This window comes from Genypterus blacodes, unplaced genomic scaffold, assembly GCF_046128005.1.
Source record: "Genypterus blacodes isolate CSIRO-AG114 ecotype Tasmania unplaced genomic scaffold, CSIRO-AGI_Gbla_v1 ptg000118l_1, whole genome shotgun sequence".
Taxonomy (NCBI): Eukaryota; Metazoa; Chordata; class Actinopteri; order Ophidiiformes; family Ophidiidae; genus Genypterus; species Genypterus blacodes.
This window is the reverse complement of record NW_027466921.1, coordinates 2,041,957-2,055,203: the sequence shown is the minus strand read 5'-3', so window position 1 is coordinate 2,055,203 and position 13,247 is coordinate 2,041,957. Positions and strand designations below refer to the sequence as shown.

Below are 13,247 nucleotides of genomic sequence, written 5' to 3'. Positions count from 1 at the left end.
CTGCAAGAGGGACTATTTTTGAACTTTCAAGAGTCACAGCGCAGCTCCCTGCTTCTCTCTCTTTACTGGTTTCCATATGTTCAGCTGCCACAGTGCTAATTGCTGTGACACAGCTTCCGGTTTTGCAATCGAATGACTAAAAATACTCTCTCTCCAAGCGTCTTGAATATTCAAAACAATATGTCAGGATTTATGGCAAAGAATTATGGAAGCATGGTGTATAGTGTACTATTATTTATGTGTGATGCACAGCAGAAGGAGTTGGTTCTCTCCTTTCCTTTCTTCAGCTTACCTCCTCCACTACATTCTCGGTAGAATTCAGGCCTATTTTTGCTTTTAACAACAGCGTAGACAAGATTCTCCTAGGCTATACATAATGTATATCGAATCGCAGGTAGCAACATCAATGTACTGCTGGTCAAACACTCGCATGTATTATATAAGTGTGACATGTGGATATAAATATGTAAGAGAAGTAAAGAACCAATCAAAAGAAAGGTTTCAGGGCAGATCAGGACCTTTGGGTAGGTGTGAACCTCATCGATTGCAACTTTGACAATGTTCAAAACAAACTACCTATTTCATATTATACTAAACAAATGAGGGAATTACTTAATGGATTTACTTTCGGCTGGATTTCACAAACAAATTAATGAGTAAATGCTGTAAATTTGTCCATGATAAAACCTTTTCCCGTTGCTTTAATGTATGTTCATCGTTTACTCTCCTTCAATTTGTTCTATATAGTGGATACCTGTTTTAAGCCTCACTAATGGTTAGAACCTGGGTTTGACCTGATTGGTCTGTTTTTACTTGTGATTTACTTGTGTTTACAAGTGGGAAGAGTAGAGGAAGAGGGTGTATCAAGCCCCCCAGGCTGCAGAGGATGTTGACTATAACTGAACCCATCTGCCTCACACATGCCAGTCCTTCCCCACTGGACCCCTTAAGCCTCCAGCCCCACCATCACCACCGTCACCACCGTCACCACCGTCACCTCCCCACATGCACGTGAACACAAACACACACCTGTTCCCCTTCTAGTCAAAAATCTTCTCCTGAGTATTTGTTGTAAGATCTTCAGATTACCTGTGACTATTGGCACATTTGATAGTTTTCCTGTAGCGGAGTCTTCATCTGTGTCTGTCCGTGTGACTTTTAGTAGCCTATCTCAAAAGGTTATTGACAGATTTTAATTGCTGTTTTAACCACTTTCATGTTTTTGCCTGTAAGTAATGAAGCGTTTTTCTCCTGCGTCTGTCTGCATCCATCCATTTAAGTCATTATTGTGAGTTGAGTTCTTATGTGAAAATATTCAGTATTGGCTAGAACGTACTAATTCTAGTGACAGCATTTTTTCTTCTCATTCTTTTATTTTGAAAGGTTTGAAAACACAATAGATTTTGTTGAAATTTCTTTGAGACAAAATGTTATAAAATAGCCGCATAAAACTAAAATGAACCAATCTTGCGGCACCCTTGTTCCACTCCATATGGCAGCCAAACATGCAATCCCTCTGAGGAACATCTGGCATATGTCCATGCTAATAAGAAACAAGTTCACATTTTGTCGTCATCATCATTATTCTACACTGGCATCGTGGTATTTGAGATGTCACGCAGGTCACGTCTGTGTGAGTTCCGATTGCTGACTGCTGTCACGTATGCGGTGTTTGACATACAGGCCTTTATTAGCATTGAGAACAAGAAACCTTGGCTGCCTGTCAGTTGGCATGGATGGAATAGAATAACACAACTGGGGAAAGATCTGTGCAATTTTCAACTCCTGGTGGTGGCGGTGTCCATTTTCATGCCACTAACTGTCAACCACACACACACACTCACACGCTTGCCCTCAGTGAGGCCATAGGTGCCTCCCTGCAGTGTTTACGGTAGAGTCAGTCAAACGAGAGTGACCTCTTTTAATGTAAGCGCTCTGTTTAGTCCCTTTCTAATGAGCGGTTGTGACTCATAATCTATACTGTGTGCTGCAGCCTGAGGGGTAATCGGCCTGATGGTGTGTCTGCATGTGTAGCCCGTGTCAGCTTGCATTACACAAAGTGACTCTCAGACATCATTTCCAGTGATGGGCTGGCAATTATTTACAAAGCCTCTGTATTCGTCTCTGGTGGATAACATTTGGCCTTTTACAGTAATGTCAAGTGATGCTCTTAAATATCAAGGTGCATCACTATTAGTAGTAAACAGCGCTATCAAAGAACATTGGTACTGTTATTATTACTGTTGTTAGAGTACTATTGAAATGCATTGACAACAGCGCAACAATAAATGCTATGACATCTGAAAGGTGCCTATTTGGAAAGGGTAGGGGAAATACAATCCTTTTGATTCATGTTTCTAACCACCAAGTTAATCGAAAAACCACAACTAAGAGGGGACTTTAATGTAGAGCAGACAGACGTATATTGGAACACTTGATTTTGTAATAACACTCTTTTTGGCATTCTAAACCAGAAACCCAAAGCACATCTGTCAATAATTACTGCTGATTGTATTATCATGGTGGATTTAGGGTTGGTCAACAACGCCAGAATAAATACAACGTTTCATTCAATTGAAATTGGCAGTAAGGATTTGAACGTTACATGACAATAACAACTCTATTATGACCAATCATGCTACTGAAAGCGCTCTCCAAGTTCTCCATCTAATAACAAACAGCAAATTCTAGTATAGTCTATTCAATTCAAATCTAGTCTAGTCTAGTCTAGCTTAGTCTAGTCAAGTCTACTGGAATGTCCTTAGTGTGAAGCAATATCTTCTGAAGTTTTCTTGAGTTTAGCTCTAAGGCACTTCAGCAGATATTGCTTCATAGTGAGATCAACCTAGGCCCACTTATTATCGAACCCTGCAACTGAAAACATCACATAATAACAAACAACAAAATAAATAAAAAAATCTCAATCAGAGTGCCGCAGAAATGTATGGATTTCGGCTCCTGTTGTAATTTCGCCGTTGAGATAGAACCCTACAGCAGGTCCTTGTGGGGGTTGGGCTGAAATCTGATGTTTCCTTTCCTGCAGTAAACGACTGGCAAAGTGTGAGAGACTGTCAACGGAGGTGTCTAAAGATGTTATTTATGAGCACGGAGAGCAGATGGGGAGGGGAAAAAATGGATATGTGTGGAGAGAGGGAAACCAGGAGGAATGTATAGATTCTTGAGTCACTGCTATGTTTGCCTACACAAACAGATTGAAAGAAGATGTTTGTATTCAACCCTTCATTTTTGGCCAGAGGAGAGTTTGATCTTGGAGAAATTGCATGTCACGCTGCTTTGTGCCTCCCTTAAAAAAAAAAAAAAAAAGCTTGATTATAACTCTCACTTGGCTAATCAAGTTTCATTTCAGTGTTGCGTCAGCGTTGCAGTCGTATCACATTTTGACACAGACAGAGTAGCTTTAATGATGTCCTAGTTTCAGAGGAGGTGAATATTTATACCGCAGTGTTTCTTCCAAATTATTAGTCCAGGGAAGGCTTGCTGACCATGCACGTTCTTTTTTTTTTTAAACATGACTCCTCTTCGCATCAGCAGGTAACAACCTTCCAAGCGCCACAATGTCAAATTCTAATGCGAATGCTTTTTGTCAGCCGAGCTCAAATAGCCATCAGCTGTCATACCTACTGCATCGCTGCTGAGGCGTAAAAAGGTTTGTTGCACTCATCCATCACCCTCGCAGCATCATCTACCCAGTCAGCTTCCCCACAGTGAAATAGTTCACACTTTCTTCCCCATGCAAATCATAAAATCAGGTTTGTTATATAAAAAAAAAAAAAAAAGGATAATTTGTAGATTATTGATTCACTAGAGTAGAAGCTGTCACATTCAATAAAATCACGCGGGGGGATTTGCAGACAGAGCAAACTGGAACACAATGGGCAAGAAATGTGATTCTTGGGGGAACAGTAGTTTTATTGATTCCACGATGGGAAATTCCGTCATCAGGGAAACAACCCAAGTGATTTAACAGACGACAGACAGAAGAGAGATAAATAATGATCATTGTGGTACAGAGAGGTCTCACGGGGGCTTATGTAAAATGAAAGCCTGTTTACCGGCAAAACATTACTGTTGGTGCTATTTCAGCAGCCATGTGTTAAGCATTTTGGTTTTGGGGTCTGTTATGAAAGGATCGGTTGTTGTTCTTTGTCCAGGATTTGACCTTGTTATCAGAACGCAGACCCTGAAATAGCACTGAAAATTTACAAGTACCTCCATGCTTCAAGGAGGGTGCACAATGGTCACAAGTTGCCTGTTATGACAGGAGGCGGTGAAAGAGGCTTTTAATCATGGAGAGAGGAGCTGGCAGTGGCTGTTGTTTATTTGGCAATTAAAAGGCAAGCTATGTAGAATACAAAGTAGGTGGTATATCTGTCCTCTAAATCAAAGCAGGAAGGAAGATTTTTCTCTATTTGATTCACGTTTGGAGTTAACACAAGAAGTAAACCCGAACAAAAGTAGAACTCAGCCTGTTGGCCTTTCACCAGTGAGCAGCGGGTCCAATCAAAGCCAATAGTAGGGATTAGAATTATGAAAGTTCACCTCTGGTTCCTGCAACACATCTTGAGCATTGCCTGGCTGTCTCTTATCACTTGAATATCTCTAGTTACATTATGCTGGGAAAATCAGTGCTGCTAAATTGTAAATACATAGCAGGAAGCAACACATTCCATCACGTGTCGTGTCTAAAACAAGGTTTGACTTCTGTAATGTCAAACCATTTGTACATCGCAAATCTAACACCAAGCTGAGAAATATGTCATGCAACGGTCATGATCAATGTTGTTGGTTCCCCCGGCCAAAATCAAACACGACGAGCCAACGTTATAGCAGTGTCACTGAGGTGTTAAAAAGCAAACACACTCAGATGGGTCTGGAGGATTCTCCAATACGAAGAGACGTTTGCTAGTTTATGTCAATCTATTAGTAAGATTCAAAAAGCATTGAGAGCCTCCAGCACTGTGCAGAACTGATGACACAGCTCTGCTCAGCTCATTAGGACTGTGATGTTTAAATTGCATCTGCTTGACCAGATTACGCAGTGCTAGACTGTACAGTAACCTGTGACCGCGGTTATAATAACACAAGGGGAAATGAATCTTTGATCACACATTGATGATATAGTCGAGGCAATGTCGGCGTGTCTGGAAACAACTAGTTGCTGTTAGGAAGAAAAACAGTGTGTAGCTGAATGTTTTGAGTTTAAGTCCCTGGAACATTTTAATGTGTGAAATCCCAGTGACCTTGTAGCAGAGAGTGTAGGAAAGGTGAGAAGAATGAGAAGGACAAAGGACGAAACTCAGGAAGGTGATTGGATAGAAGGAGGAAGAAGTGAGTGATAGTTAAAATCCGCTTTATTTTAGTTTAACTATCACCCACTTTTATCAGATCCACCTTTAAGGTTTGATTGATTTTGTGTTGTTTTATTATAAATGTGATGTGTATTCAATTTCAATTTTCAAGGGACTGTATTTATTGTATATCTTGTGTTTGGTTTAATGACAGAAAACATGTTCAAGTGAACTGGACAGAGTTTGAGTTATAATTTATTATGTTGTATGTAGAATATTGCAATTTGGATTGTATTGTTTACCCATTTATATTATTGAAATAATACAAAGTTATCATTGTTAATTAAGAATGTGATTTTTCTTTATTCATCATTTGCAAGATTTTTTTTACTGTGGGTCTCTTACTTTCCAGGAAACTTTAAGTCAGATTTCTTAAGATTGGCAGGATTATAGTAAATTACTCTGCTGTCTGGCGCCCAATTTAATGATTGAGTTTCATTCATCATTAAACCTATATCCCACCGCTACAACCTTTTGTCAGACTCTGGAAACAAGGTTAATTACATTTATGTGCTGTGGACAAGCTTGTGGCACGCTGCATGAGCAGCAGTTGGCACTTTAACATGGATTTGTCTTCAGGTTTTTCCAATTAAGTGCAAACCCAGGAAGGAGCTGCCTAAGCATTTTGGCTCCTGATTCATTAACAGCAAATGGCTTAGTAGTAGTGATCATTAATTCATCAGATTGACATCTGCCTATGTGTTTGGCCGACCACGTAGAAGTGCTGCAGTGGTTAGTTAAGAATGCAGAGTCTGTGCAAAAATCACTGAATCAGTCACTGTAATCGATCGCATTTGCAGATGCTGTGGATTTTGTAGCAGACAGGGGGAAAATGATGATTAGGATTAAGATAATGCAGATCTCTGCTACTGGTGAGAGCATTTTGGAATAAAAACAAGGATGCCCCTTAAATTTCAGCACAATAACACTGCTTAGTGTATTAACATGAGATTACATTTTTATTTCTGTATCTTAACACAGACGTCCCAGAGCAAGCAACTCCTAACCCCCGCTGTCACCACATTTCCTCTGTGCTCAATATTTAACAGCAATACAATGAAAAGTAGGAGCCAGTGCTCGTAAAAACACATAATCCCGGTTTACTTTGCCTCTCTAGAGTGTATGTGTAAGAATTATTCAAGGCCAAAATAAGTGGTGCTGAGTGACAAATCCCCACAGCAGCCAGAAGGGGTGTTTGAATGTCCTCAAACTTCAGGAGATGTTTCCAACGAAGGCAGGACATCCAATGCTGATGAAGTTTTTCGTTATGTTGGTGCTCAAGTAAACATTTACTATTAAAACCTCATTTCGTCACTTTTTGACCTGAAAATATTATACGCATATTAACATGCTGTATGTACATTAGAGTAATTCATTTGACATCAGTCTGGTCGGGTAATGCTCCTCTGTGGCTTGTATACGCCTTATTATTTTCCAATTTGTGAGTCGAATAGCTTCGATAAGTAACAAAATGTGCCATGGCTGTCTTATGCGTTACTGAGCATATGCACACAAAGTCACTTAGTGGGACTGTGAGGGAAAAAAGCATTTGTAACTAAAATGAGTAGTAGGGCTGGTAGACACATTCAGTTCATGATATTACTGGACACGAAACAGAAGGTGAATTGGCGTCTGCTCTTGTAAGTAAAAAAAGCTATAATGTATTTTTTTCATTTTGAAAACATGGTTTGGCTTTCGCGTTTCGCTATGTTAACAAATGACAATATCAAATCAGACATTGCTGTCTCTAGTAAATGTGTTTTTTCCATGGACTAAGTATCTTGACCTACAAAGGAGAATCAGGACACAGAACGTTGTGATTGTAGGTTCAACATCCAGTGGACAATAAAGTAGAAAGAAGACATGTCCAAGAATTCAGCAGTGTGGCAGTATTTTGCCCTGATAGACGATGGGTTCTGGGCTTGTATTTTTGAGACGATGCTTATTTGTTGATGTGTCTATTGTCCAAACTAACATACTGTTACATAGTTGTACAGTAAACTGGTGGTGAGTTGGAGTTTATGTTGATTTGTGCGATAAAAACATTTGGACAATTAAAAAATGGTTCATGAAGATTCATCATGATGAGTGTAAATATAATACATTTTTAAGCTCCTTGTTGCTGAGCGCTTGGCTATAAATAGAGTGTATTCCCTTGTTGAAATATCAGTAGAATAGTCGGAGCCGGGTGTTACACAGGAATAGCTTGGAGTTTCTTGTGCAGACAGGAAATGTGGAACGAAGACTGATTTTCACGAGAACTGTTAATGTGTCTTTTCCTGCAATCGGGGCAGATGTTTGCACACAAATGCAGTGTTTAATTCTAGAATTAGATGAAGATGCATAGAAATGTGGCATTGATTATGCTGACCTATTTAAGAATTGTGGTCACCTGAGCTAACCAGTGATGTACACAGTGTGCATGAATCTGGACAAGGTGTGGAAAACATTTATAAATTTGCCTTGAGAGTGGGACTCTTCTTGAGAAATCCTTGTGGCAGCTCAAATAGTAGAAGGGCACCTTGGTATACGGCTTGAATACAGATGATGGAAACACACGCATGCATACACTGGCAAACAAAGATGATGGACAGAAAGTGTTTTTTTCCAACTGAGTTGCCCATATGTCCAAGCAGATACCATATGGTCTCTCGCCCTGCTTGCCTCTGATGGATGGATGGATGGATGGACATTCTCATTTCAGTGGGGACCACCTCTCTGCATTCATGCTTAAGTGGTTTACATGAAAATCTTTGTTAGTTTATGTTGTAGTCCAATGCCTATGTCACATTTCTTACCTATTTCCGCAATTTACTTCTGAAATGTAGCCCTGTCAGTACTGATCCTTTCTACTGTGACCGGTACTTTTTAAGGGTTCAGTGTTCTGTTCCTGGCCCTCTTACAATGAAATTACAACCCTTAATATGATTTGACAATGGGACATCATCTGTGCCCTTTTTCAGCACCTCCTTGGGTGTCTTACTGTAGCTGTTTGCTGCCTTCTAAGTCCTGGTTGCCGTTGGTTTGAGTCACATTGCTTAGAGCAGAGTCATAAGGTCACCCAGCAGTTTCTTCTCATGGCGTGATGGCTTACTACTTCCTCCCAAATGCCTGCAGAAATTCTTGGCCTTATTTTCATTGCTACTTGGGGCTGATTTTTCACATCAGGTCTAACTATTCCATCTTAGTCTCTACAATCATTCACCCGATAGTATAGGCAAAATCAGTGTAGTGGTATAGGACAGATTTTCATGTAGGTTTTATTGTGCAGAAAACACATTGATCCATTTCTGCTCTCCCCTTTTGCAGCACCGTTTTGCACACTGAATGAAAACAGGCCATTTTAGGTACCGATTCCTTTAGACACTGTTCCATAAATCCCCCTCTGCTCTTTTAGACCTGCTGTGTCAGGCCACAGCTGGCAACATCTTTGCACTGCAAAACCCAGTTCCTGGCAAAAGAATTCTCAGACTACCCTCGATTTTTTTGTGTGTCTGTCTAACCAGGTGTATAGCCAGGTGAATCTATATTTTGATGTAAAAATGTTACAGAAGTGAATGATAAATCAAACCTAATCTCTTACGGCTGAACTTTGGGTTTGCCTTGGCACATCCATTGCTGAAGGCATCAGAAAGCTTTACTTTAGGAATGGCTTACTAACGTCACTTGACTGCACTGTTTCCACCTTATTCCATTGATGAGACATAGCCTTTACAAATATATTCTTTTTTTCCCTGCAGGCCCGGTGTGTGGCAGCTTTCTTAAGGACCTCAAAGGATTGGCATACTAAAGCACTCATCCTGTGGCTCAGCACGGCAACGGTGAGTTCAGAAGATTTGTTGCATTTGGCATGTGGCACCTGGCACTTAACACCTAGAGTGGCTTACAGTAATTACAACAATAAGATTCATACATCAACACCATGTCAAACAAAAAGTCAAAAGGCATTGCAACATTCCTGAATGGATCGCATTCATGTGAAATTACGGAAAAAAGAGTTGAGCTCATGTGAAATAACGGAAGAAAGAGTTGAGCCTCCACGAGTGTCAAGGCTGGTACAGGTATGATGACATAATGTTTATGTAGCCACATTCTTTTGACCAAGTGGTGTAGATAAGGGGATTTTTGAGACATTTCTGTGTTACCTTATTTGTTGGAACATTTCCTTTGTCGGCCTCTGAGACTTATCATTCATATTTCTGGTCCATTTCTCCCTGTCGTGTTAAGATTATCTTTACATAGAAACACAGACTTGGGGCCATTATTTTAACTGTAGAGAGCCAGAGCCGGCACCAGAGACAGGTGGTGCTATTGACAAAATGAGACGCTTACCACCCTTGTTGCCCTCCACTCAAATTGTCTCAGTTTTCCTGCTGGGTGCTGAGGGGCAGGAACTGTCACATTGAGAAGCAGGGCTGCCTTGAGAAGATTCTGATCCCTGCAGGTGGGAGGAGTGGGGGGGGTTGTTCACCCGTTGGTGTGCAGGTGACAGCACCAAGCTGTCTTTATGAGGAAGTATTTATCTTTCCCACAGTGAAAACGCTGAGATAAAAGCAAAGACCTCTCTCTCACTCAGTGTCACTCAGCCTTTAACAGACTGTTTTGCCATTATTAAATTTCAAACAATCCTTAAATGCACTCTGAACACGTGCATATTTATAAACATGTATTGTCAAACTGTAACACAACTCTTGACATGCAGATCCAGCTTGCTGTCAATTTACATTAGTGGTGATGCTGAAATTTCAACAAATGCCCCGTTCAGTCTGTGCCCACTTTCCTCTTTTTGGAAACACAAACCTCTGGCACTCCGCCCTCTCGCATCTCCCTCACCTCCATTATTGTAATCAACTTTTAGTGCAGAGTTGGCTGGATCACTAACACACACCTAATATTCTGTGCTGCTGCAGAGATGTAAGGCTGCAGAGATGTAAGGCTCATGTTTGACAAGTAATGAGGCTTGTGGCGTGCTGTGTGTGCAATATTTCTAAACAAACTATTATACAATTTTACTGTATGTGCTATCAGTGAGCTGGGGACACTGGTGGTGTTGTGGGAGCCTTTATTGGACGTAGACGGTGTAAAAGAGAGAGCGGATTATTTCTTTATTTTATCCCAGAGGAAATTTTGCAGACTGCGCAAAAAAGGAAGTGCAGTGTTTGACCAACCGAAAACACTTTCACAGTGTCACAGGAAGATTTTGTTGTTTAATGGTGTATTTTATTAACTTGTTATTTAAAGTAAATGTACCGCAATCTGCAGATGTGTTGACACAGACAGGTACGGCGGACTGGCTACCAAGGTTTCCCGGGAGCGATGGATGATAGCAGCTGTGTACAACAAGGAAAGTTAGTTTTTCGTCTTATTACTGCAAAGGTGACTGCCTCAGATATATTCATCATTCCACCGCCAGGAACTAGGCCACCCATATTATCTTGACGTCATGAGTGCAGTGTGTGTTTTTTGCGTGTGTAAGCAGTACACCACTGAAATGAGTCCGAAAGTGGTAGGAGGTTGACCTTAGGTCCAGCAGTTGGTGTTTAGAATTCAGGATAAGACTCATGCTGCCATGGTGCCACACAAAAGCTGATGGAATGTCTGCTGTGAAACTTAACTTAACCATTCACCATCTGCTTAACTGTATTTGAAGGTAGACAAGGTCTTCACAGTTCCAAAATGCTGAAACAGAACTGAACTCAGATTTCACACTGCAGGAATTTACCATCAGTCTGAAACAGTCTTTTTGTGGGATAGTGTGTTTGCTAAAATTCGAGAAATTCAATGGTAAATACTGTTTTATTTAAGTGTCTTTCCTGTCTTGAACCACTACAAGTGGAGGTATTTTCACACACAGTGCTGAGAGGGAAATGTAACCTTTAATGTTTGGTGTCTTATCTAATCCTCTGGCTAGCAGTATGAAGGTCTTGTTTGAAATTTAGTCCATGAAACCCTGCTGAGCTCGCCCACATTAGCGAGGGGTCACTGAAACAGCCCTCCACATTGCATAGGACTGTGTTACTGCTCTATTTATTGTGGTACAACCATAAAACCGCACCACAGAAATGTATTCAGTACGATTTAAGGAGTTAAAGTCTTTTGCAGTAACCAACTAAAATTGCCTTATTTTTTTAACCTTATCCCAAAGGAATAAGACATATGATATACCCATGTGTTTTTAGAGTAGTAAAGTAGAGAGCAGTAGACGTCCATCCGTGGGACAAGCCACAGTTGCTAATAGATAAGACTTTAAGGTTTGCCTGCTCTTCAGATTGAGCTTCGTATCAGCTGTAGTCATGATGTTAACTTTCCTACTAAGGGTTCAAGGGGTTGATGAAAGTGGGAGACTTTTAAAACGATTTGGCCCTTCACTGAGCAACTGAGATGTGATTATGAGACCACCAATACAGGCCACCAATAGTAGAAGCTACAAAGATCGAGACTGAAGTCCTTTGTTTATAAACAGGATTCATTTTATTGGAAGATTCTCTTCTATTCAGCGGTTTGCTCCTTAAGTCCAACTTCATTCCTCATGTTCCCATCCTCATAAATCATTAAACAGCAGTTGTTGCTTCTAAAAACAGTTGATTTTGACTCTGTCCTGTTGAGCACAGTTACAGTGACAGCAATGACAAACCCTCACAAAGTTAACTTTCCACTGTGTTGTGACGGAGTAATGAAAGTATGTTGGCTTCTCACTGCAAATGTTCTGTATAGTCTGGTAACTTGTGTGGCTCACACCACTGTGTCACATTAAGAGATGGTTAGCATGTATTTATATGTGGAGAATACCGCACTCTCTCCGACATCCTGTCACGGCTGTAGACACAGAGATCATACATGCACGCCAGTTTCCATCTATCTGACCGGATGGTCAGGCGGTGGACGAGTGGATTGGATATCAAACACTTGTGTTTGCTTTGGAGCCTGAATGTTGGAGTGGTGGCCGGTTACAAAAACAGTGCTGTCATTGAGACGAAACTGAAATAGTGGCTGCTATCAGTGATGGTGTAGATTCTACGCAGCAGACTGACTCTGCACACTGTCTCACTGACATTTGTTTTACACTGCGTAAGCTGCAGATGGAACTTGGTACATCTGGAGCAGTAATTAAGCACCATATTACCACAGTGGCAGGGTCTGTTTATGTAACTCCACTGTAACATGGGCTCTAGTACTTTGACATGTACTGTGCTAAATTGTTTTTCTTTTAGTACTGACTCATATTTACCTACTGACTGAGTGCTGGAAAAGGATATGAAAGTACACTTAAAACATTTCTACCACAAAGTCAGCAATGGGATTGGTGTAGTACACTCCATGATAATTCACATCAAAGGATGTGCCATAAAACCTGAATATTAAACAAGACGAGAATGACCCTGGAAAGCTGCTTCCTATTCTTTAAACAAGCTTTCTACACTTGTGAAAAGCCTGGAAAATTAATGGAAAATATGTTTACCTGTAATTTTGACCAGAACCTCAATATTGCTCTATATTGCTTTAAATATTACAGAAAAGGAAACCCTGTAAAACTGTCGCCTAAACTAATGACAGCAGTCAAACAGCTTCAGAGGCTTGCAGCAGAGTTGTATTCACCGACACGCAGGCATGCACGCTGCCAATGTGCCACCATACTGAGCCTGATTAGAATTGTTTTGGTGCATAGCTCTCTGTTTCATTGTAATCAAAGACTAAATCAATTTTGTTCCCAAACTCATCACTGTCACCACGGCTAAAGTCCCTCCCCGAAACCCCCGTCAGGCCTCGCAGTATAAAGGAGAAAGTGGCTGTGATTTGATCTTCGCCACCTTGATCAGATTACACTCTGGAATTGGAATAATTACAGCTGTGGCTGATTAATAGGAAAGCTATAATTAG

The 13,247-nt window shown here is 40.7% G+C and overlaps 1 protein-coding gene across 2 annotated transcripts in view; it reads left to right on the top strand.

The window, feature by feature from the left end:
* The window catches only part of adarb1b (adenosine deaminase RNA specific B1b), an 89,850-nt gene that overhangs the window by 20,914 nt on the left and 55,689 nt on the right, over positions 1-13,247 (top strand). For both annotated transcript variants that reach the window (XM_076161924.1, XM_076161927.1), the window contains one exon: positions 9,110-9,190. The gene's annotated coding sequence lies outside the window, so the exon portion shown is untranslated. Of the gene's footprint in view, positions 1-9,109; positions 9,191-13,247 lie in introns of those variants that run through there.